Here is an 8,852-nt window from a genome sequence, read left to right on the forward strand (position 1 = left end):
ATCTAAGCCCCGCTCTCCCGTATCTAAGTGTAAGGAGTATAATGTTTCAAGTAAGTCACTATGAGAACTTGGGCTGTCCCGACCAAACAATTATAATAATCTTGGTTGATCAAAAGGCAACATATTTAAACGTATAGACACACCTTATGTGTTAATAAAATCAGCCAAATTAATTGTGTGATGTTTTTCAGTTTATGGTTTGATGAAATAAGACATGCCTCAAGAGGGCTCCAGAGATCTAGATAACCAGAAGCAAAATAAAAATGTAACTTGACCCAACTCTTCTCCTCCCGCTCCTGCTGACCGTCTCAGATTCTGCCGTTTCTCTCCTGGAGTGGCTGGTAATTGGCTACACGAGGAGTTGGCAACCTTTCTCATGTTGAATGCCAATTCATCTTATCGTTTCTGCCGATCTGCGTGCCAGTTCTGGTTATTCATATGCACGTTTTTTGTGAAACTGTTTAATGTATAACGTATTCATATCTCATTGTAATGTGGTGAATCAAACATCTATCTAACTGAAAATGATACCAATCTAAAAGTAACTTCTATTACCAACTATTTAAAAAATAGCCCGACATAAAGTCAACAAATAAAAACACTGCAGCCTGCAGGTAGAAAATATCCTGATTTAAAAAAATAAACATCCTATTAATCACATTGGCTACACATGGCCTGTCTACAACGAACGGCGCATGGCGACGTGGTACGGCCTCTACACTCCTCTGGAGGCTGCCCAATTGCGTCAAACCCTCCGTAGGGAGCCTCCGGCGGATCAAGCGTAAATTGGCTTTTAGTCTCGACCTCGGCAATGGATTAATTCACTGAGATAGGCGTGAATATAAATATATTTGTTTACCGCTCTGCTAAAACAATCTTGGTCGACCAACAGCTTAACGATCAAACAATCGACTAATTGGGGTCGACCCTCAATGGGAACAGCATATAGTCGTTATTACGTCGTTATTTCAGTTCGGCCTGGTTCGTCTGTTACTGTAGCCTACAGTTGTAGCCTGCGGTTTCCTGGGCTGTGATTGAACAGATCAGCCTGAGTGTTATTGTCCTGTAGCCTGCGGTTTCCTGGGCTGTGATTGAACAGATCAGCCTGAGTGTTATTGTCCTGTAGCCTGCGGTTTCCTGGGCTGTGATTGAACAGATCAGCCTGAGTGTTATTGTCCTGTAGCCTGCGGTTTCCTGGGCTGTGATTGAACAGATCAGCCTGAGTGTTATTGTCCTGTAGCCTGCTGGTTTCCTGGGCTGTGATTGTACAGATCAGCTTGAGTGTTGTTGTCCTGTAGCCTGCTGGTTTCCTGGGCTGTGATTGTACAGATCAGCTTGAGTGTTATTGTCCTGTAGCCTGCTGGTTTCCTGGGCTGTGATTGTACAGATCAGCTTGAGTGTTGTTGTCCTGTAGCCTGCTGGTTTCCTGGGCTGTGATTGGCTGTTCTCAGAAAAACTCATAGACTATTCGTGTTTTATTTTCTGCTGCTAGAATGTTTAGTCAGGCTGAAATCAATGGCTTTGTCAGAGCAACACGGTACAACTCAGTCTAATAGAACTATCCGTCTGGTTCGGAAGTCTCTAGAAGGTTTTCACTGAGTCTAATAAGACCTCTGTGTTATCCACCTTTCTGACCCGCGACATTCAAAATGCTTTGCTGCTTTTTTTCCAGAGTTTGTGAAAATGGGAAATGTGACACTTCATTGCCAGACATGTTACTTTAAGTTGCTTATCTTGACTATATCTTGGAATCAGGTGTAATTCTCTACAGAGGCGTTTCTCCTTCCAACATTGATGGATCAGGTGTTTTTTTTAAACTATTAATTTAACTTACATTTTTTCAGGGGAACCCATTGAGACCAGAGACTCATTTACAATTGTGCCCTGAGGACAACTATACAACACATTCAGAATAATAAATACAAACTAAATATACTATAAATAATGAAACCAGCAGGTCTGATGTAGTGGCTTCATGTCTACAGTAATGAAACAAGCAGGTCTGATGTAGTGGCTTCATGTCTACAGTAATGAAACCAGCAGGTCTGATGTAGTGGCTTCATGTCTACAGTAATGAAACCAGCAGGTCTGATGTAATGAAACCAGCAGGTCTGATGTAATGAAACCAGCAGGCCTGATGTAATGAAACCAGCAGGTCTGATGTAGTGGCTTCATGTTAATGAATAGAGGAACAGTGGGCTCCAAGTCTGTAGAGAATTACAGCACGGAGAGAGAAACAGACACAGACCTGGGAGGGTTCTGTAACGCTGTACGGGGCTGTGAGTCACAGACCTGGGAGGGTTCTGTAACGCTGTACGGGGCTGTGAGTCACAGACCTGGGAGGGTTCTGTAACGCTGTACGGGGCTGTGAGTCACAGACCTGGGAGGGTTCTGTAACGCTGTACGGGCCTGTGAGTCACAGACCTGGGAGTGTTCTGTAACGCTGTACGGGGCTGTGAGTCACATACCTGGGAGTGTTCTGTAACGCTGTACGGGGCTGTGAGTCACAGACCTGGGAGGGTTCTGTAACGCTGTACGGGCCTGTGAGTCACATACCTGGGAGGGTTCTGTAACGCTGTACGGGGCTGTGAGTCACATACCTGGGAGGGTTCTGTAACGCTGTACGGGGCTGTGAGTCACAGACCTGGGAGGGTTCTGTAACGCTGTACGGGGCTGTGAGTCACAGACCTGGGAGGGTTCTGTAACGCTGTACGGGGCTGTGAGTCACAGCTCATGGTTAATGCAGGTCCGTTATTTCGCTCTCTGACAGGATCTCTGTTGGTTACAGTCTGTCCTCTGTCTCTTTCCTCGTGTGTGTGTGTGTGTGTGTGTGTGTGTGTGTGTGTGTGTGTGTGTGGTGGTCCCCTGAGCTCTGCTGTCAGAACTGTTGTTGTCAGAGTGGAGCTGGTGGACCTGTTGTCCTCAACCACACAGAGACACACACACAGAGAGAGAGAGACACACACACACACAGAGAGACACACACACACACAGAGAGACACACACACACACAGTCACTCCTCCCGTCTTCTCGCCCATTGTTCTTCCCACTAATTTAGACCACTGGCTGCACACATCACTCTCATCCTCCTCATCCTCCTCTTCCTTCCCACTTAAGTGCAGCAGCATCTGGATCCACATTAAACTTTTAAACCGCCTCATCTCTCTCTCTCTCCGCTCCCGTTTTCATTCCATCAAATATTCATCCCTCTCTCTGTGAACTCCACATTACTCTTCCCATATGATTACCACTCTCCTTCTCCTGTTTGTCATATGAACAACCACTTACACACACAGACACACACACACACCCACACACACACACACACACACACACACACACACACACACACACACACACACACACACACACACACACACACACACACTTTGTCAGTTTCATTCCTAACTCCTAGTTTGAATCAACCAACTATAACATGAATGAAAAATACCACCAAATGGTTCCTCTTTTAAATTAAATTAACATTCCAACAGTTTTCCCTCCAAACAGTGAATGGGAAATAGATCAAGTTGTGTATGTGATTTTAGAGTATAGGTCAGAACATTCTCCTAGTGAAACTTTTGTAATTTTTGGGATGTACTGACTCAATTATTACTGTTGTTGAGGAATGACTCAATTATTACTGTTGTTGAGGAATATAGGAGCTGGGATGTACTGACTCAGTTATTACTGTTGGGGAATATAGGAGCTGGGATGTACTTACTCAGTTATTACTGTTGTTGAGGAATATAGGAGCTGGGATGTACTGACTCAGTTATTACTGTTGTTGAGGAATATAGGAGCTGGGATGTACTGACTCAGTTATTACTGTTGTTGGGGAATATAGGAGCTGGGATGTACTGACTCAGTTATTACTGTTGTTGAGGAATATAGGAGCTGGGATGTACTGACTCAGTTATTACTGTTGTTGAGGAATATAGGAGCTGGGATGTACTGACTCAGTTATTACTGTTGTTGAGGAATATAGGAGCTGGGATGTACTGACTCAGTTATTACTGTTGTTGAGGAATATAGGAGCTGGGATGTACTGACTCAGTTATTACTGTTGTTGAGGAATATAGGAGCTGGGATGTACTGACTCAGTTATTACTGTTGTTGGGGAATATAGGAGCTGGGATGTACTGACTCAGTTATTACTGTTGTTGAGGAATATAGGAGCTGGGATGTACTGACTCAGTTATTACTGTTGTTGAGGAATATAGGAGCTGGGATGTACTGACTCAATTATTACTGTTGTTGGGGAATATAGGAGATGGGATGTACTGACTCAATAATTACTGTTGGGGAATATAGGAGCTGGGATGTACTGACTCAGTTATTACTGTTGTTGAGGAATATAGGAGCTGGGAGGTACTGACTCAATTATTACTGTTGTTGGGGAATATAGGAGCTGGGATGTACTGACTCAATTATTACTGTTGTTGGGGAATATAGGAGCTGGGATGTACTGACTCAATTATTACTGTGTTGGGGAATATAGGAGCTGGGATGTACTGACTCAGTTATTACTGTTGTTGAGGAATATAGGAGCTGGGAGGTACTGACTCAATTATTACTGTTGTTGGGGAATATAGGAGCTGGGATGTACTGACTCAATTATTACTGTTGTTGGGGAATATAGGAGCTGGGATGTACTGACTCAATTATTACTGTTGTTGGGGAATATAGGAGCTGGGATGTACTGACTCAATTATTACTGTTGTTGAGGAATATAGGAGCTGGGAGGTACTGACTCAATTATTACTGTTGTTGGGGAATATAGGAGCTGGGATGTACTGACTCAGTTATTACTGTTGTTGAGGAATATAGGAGCTGGGATGTACTGACTCAATTATTACTGTTGTTGGGGAATATAGGAGCTGGGATGTACTGACTCAATTATTACTGTTGTTGGGGAATATAGGAGCTGGGATGTACTGACTCAATTATTACTGTTGTTGAGGAATATAGGAGCTGGGATGTACTGACTCAATTATTACTGTTGTTGAGGAATATAGGAGCTGGGATGTACTGACTCAATTATTACTGTTGTTGAGGAATATAGGAGCTGGGAGGTACTGACTCAATTATTACTGTTGTTGGGGAATATAGGAGCTGGGATGTACTGACTCAATTATTACTGTTGTTGAGGAATATAGGAGCTGGGATGTACTGACTCAATTATTACTGTTGTTGAGGAATATAGGAGCCGGGATGTACTGACTCAATTATTACTGTTGTTGAGGAATATAGGTGCTGGGATGTACTGACTGAATTATTACTGTTGTTGAGGAAAATAGGAGCTGGGATGTACTGACTCAATTATTACTGTTGAGGAATATAGGAGTTGGGATGTACTGACTCAATTATTACTGTTGTTGAGGAATATAGGAGTTGGGATGTACTGACTCAATTATTACTGTTTTTGAGGAATATAGGAGCTGGGAGGTACTGACTCAATTATTACTGTTGTTGAGGAATATAGGAGCTGGGATGTACTGACTCAATTATTACTGTTGGGGAATATAGGAGCTGGGATGTACTGACTCAATTATTACTGTTGTTGAGGAATATAGGAGCTGCGATGGGATATGCAGACTAAATGATTACTGTTGAGGAATACAGGAACTAGGATGGGATATACAGGATATTTTGTTGTAGGAAGAACGCATCAGACTAGGATTCTATTGTACGCTACTCAGCCCGGTGCTTCATAACCAATCAAAGCTGCAGTTTGGACTATATGCAAATCAACCATTGCCATATATGGATCTGTGTCGTTCACTTTGAACTGTGTTGACAGCTGTGGTCGTGAATAGATGCTCTTGTTTTGAGATCAAAGAGAGATCTGCATGTAGCCGCTTGAGCATGTTTAGTTTATATTCTGAACTAGTTAGTGAGGTATTATCCCAGTTATAGGTCATATCCTGTACTAGTTAGTGAGTTATTAGCCCAGTTATAGGTCATATCCTGTACTAGTTAGTGAGTTATTAGCCCAGTTATAGGTCATATCCTGTACTAGTTAGTGAGTTATTAGCCCAGTTATAGGTCATATCCTGTACTAGTTAGTGAGTTATTAGCCCAGTTATAGGTCATATCCTGTACTAGTTAGTGAGTTATTAGCCCAGTTATAGATCATTTAGTTTATATTCTGAACTAGTTAGTGAGTTATTAGCCCAGTTATAGGTCATATCCTGTACTAGTTAGTGAGTTATTAGCCCAGTTATAGGTCATATCCTGTACTAGTTAGTGAGTTATTAGCCCAGTTATAGGTCATATCCTGTACTAGTTAGTGAGTTATTAGCCCAGTTATAGGTCATATCCTGTACTAGTTAGTGAGTTATTAGCCCAGTTATAGGTCATATCCTGTACTAGTTAGTGAGTTATTAGCCCAGTTATAGGTCATATCCTGTACTAGTTAGTGAGTTATTAGCCCAGTTATAGGTCATATCCTGTACTAGTTAGTGAGTTATTAGCCCAGTTATAGATCATTTAGTTTATATTCTGAACTAGTTAGTGAGTTATTAGCCCAGTTATAGGTCATATCCTGTACTAGTTAGTGAGTTATTAGCCCAGTTATAGGTCATGGCCTGTACTAGTTAGTGAGTTATTAGCCCAGTTATAGGTCATATCCTGTACTAGTTAGTGAGTTATTAGCCCAGTTATAGGTCATATCCTGTACTAGTTAGTGAGTTATTAGCCCAGTTATAGGTCATATCCTGTACTAGTTAGTGAGTTATTAGCCCAGTTATAGAACGTTTAGTTTATATTCTGTACTAGTTAGTGAGTTATTAGCCCAGTTATAGGTCATATCCTGTACTAGTTAGTGAGTTATTATCCCAGTTATAGGTCATATCCTGTACTAGTTAGTGAGTTATTAGCCCAGTTATAGGTCATATCCTGTACTAGTTAGTGAGTTATTATCCCAGTTATAGGTCATATCCTGTACTAGTTAGTGAGTTATTAGCCCAGTTATTGGTCATATCCTGTACTAGTTAGTGAGTTATTAGCCCAGTGTTATAGGTCATATCCTGTACTAGTTAGTGAGTTATTAGCCCAGTGTTATAGGTCATATCCTGTACTAGTTAGTGAGTTATTAGCCCAGTTATAGGTCATATCCTGTACTAGTTAGTGATTTATTAGCCCAGTTATAGGTCATATCCTGTACTAGTTAGTGAGTTATTAGCCCAGTTATAGATGGTTTGTAGTCAGCTCTAGGGGACTGGTTACTTCCTGGAAGAGCACAAAACGTTTACATTTCTAGACGTATTTGAAAAGCCAGTCAGGTGAAGAGCTTTTTGTTCTTGTCTTAAAGGGGCAGAGTTGTAATTTTTCGACTGGCTTGAATAAAGAAGGTAGCCAATAGGCAGATGGTAGCATCATTTCAGATGTTCTGTAGTAATGTTATGGGAATAATAATACATTTTATTTTGTAAAGTGGTTTCTTGCATCAAACAACACAACAGACATGTTCAGTCCCCTCCTCGTCTGAAGGACAAGTGGATAAACAGATTAATGTCAAGTCCTGAATGCTTTTTTCAAAAGTCTCATTGAATGTTGGCCTACATTGAACACCTCACGTCGGCTGCTACTGTCGGCTGAATGATAGAACAGCTATTTCCATGTTATAATGTTATGGTGATGCATTATTCTCCGTTGTTTTTGATGGTCGGCCACTCTGGTAGGTCCTACATTATGATCAAATAGCCACAGTAGCCAACTTGACCCCTGTTAGAACTGTAACTTAAAGCGGGTTCAGACTCGGTGTTCACAGTAAACGCAGAATTTTAAACAACGTTCAAGTTTGTGCTCAGCAGACCTGAAGTTTGCCCCAGTGTCCCCAAAACATTTTGCCAGAACATTATATGGGAGAGAGACGAACTGATGACTTGGAAATACATTTTGACTCATTTGCAGGAACATGAATCAAACACACAAGTGACTTTTGTTTCCACTGCATGACACCTTAACACTTACACCCATTGGTCTGTAGAAACCTGACCAATAACCAAACTCACTAGATACCGAACACTCATTGGTCAATTGAACATGAGTGACATGTAGCTGCTTGGTTAAGATCAGTGGGACTAAGTTCAGGGGCAAGACCTCCCAAAGACCCCAGGCTTCATTCCATGTATTCATGGTGTTTTTCACACTCAGAGACGTTTATTCCTACCTGAGAAGGAGACGTTTATTCCTACCTGAGAAGGAGACGTTTATTCCTACCTGAGAAGGAGACGTTTATTCCTACCTGAGAAGGAGACGTTTATTCCTACCTGAGAAGGAGACGTTTATGCCTAACTGAGAAGGAGACGTTTATTCCTACCTGAGAAGGAGACGTTTATTCCTACCTGAGAAGGAGACGTTTATTCCTACCTGAGAGGAGATGTTTATTCCTACCTGAGAAGGAGACGTTTATTCCTACCTGAGAAGGAGACGTTTATTCCTACCTGAGAAGGAGACGTTTATTCCTACCTGAGAAGGAGACGTTTATTCCTACCTGAGAAGGAGACGTTTATTCCTACCTGAGAAGGAGCTGTTTATTCCTACCTGAGAAGGAGACGTTTATTCCTACCTGAGAAGGAGACGTTTATTCCTACCTGAGAAGGAGACGTTTATTCCTACCTGAGAAGGAGACGTTTATTCCTACCTGAGAAGGAGACGTTTATTCCTACCTGAGAAGGAGCTGTTTATTCCTACCTGAGAGGGAGACGTTTATTCCTACCTGAGAAGGAGACGTTTATTCCTACCTGAGAGGAGATGTTTATTCCTACCTGAGAAGGAGACGTTTATTCCTACCTGAGAAGGAGACGTTTATTCCTACCTGAGAAGGAGACGTTTATTCCTACCT

This window comes from Salvelinus alpinus, chromosome 10, assembly GCF_045679555.1.
Source record: "Salvelinus alpinus chromosome 10, SLU_Salpinus.1, whole genome shotgun sequence".
Classification (NCBI taxonomy): Eukaryota; Metazoa; Chordata; class Actinopteri; order Salmoniformes; family Salmonidae; genus Salvelinus; species Salvelinus alpinus.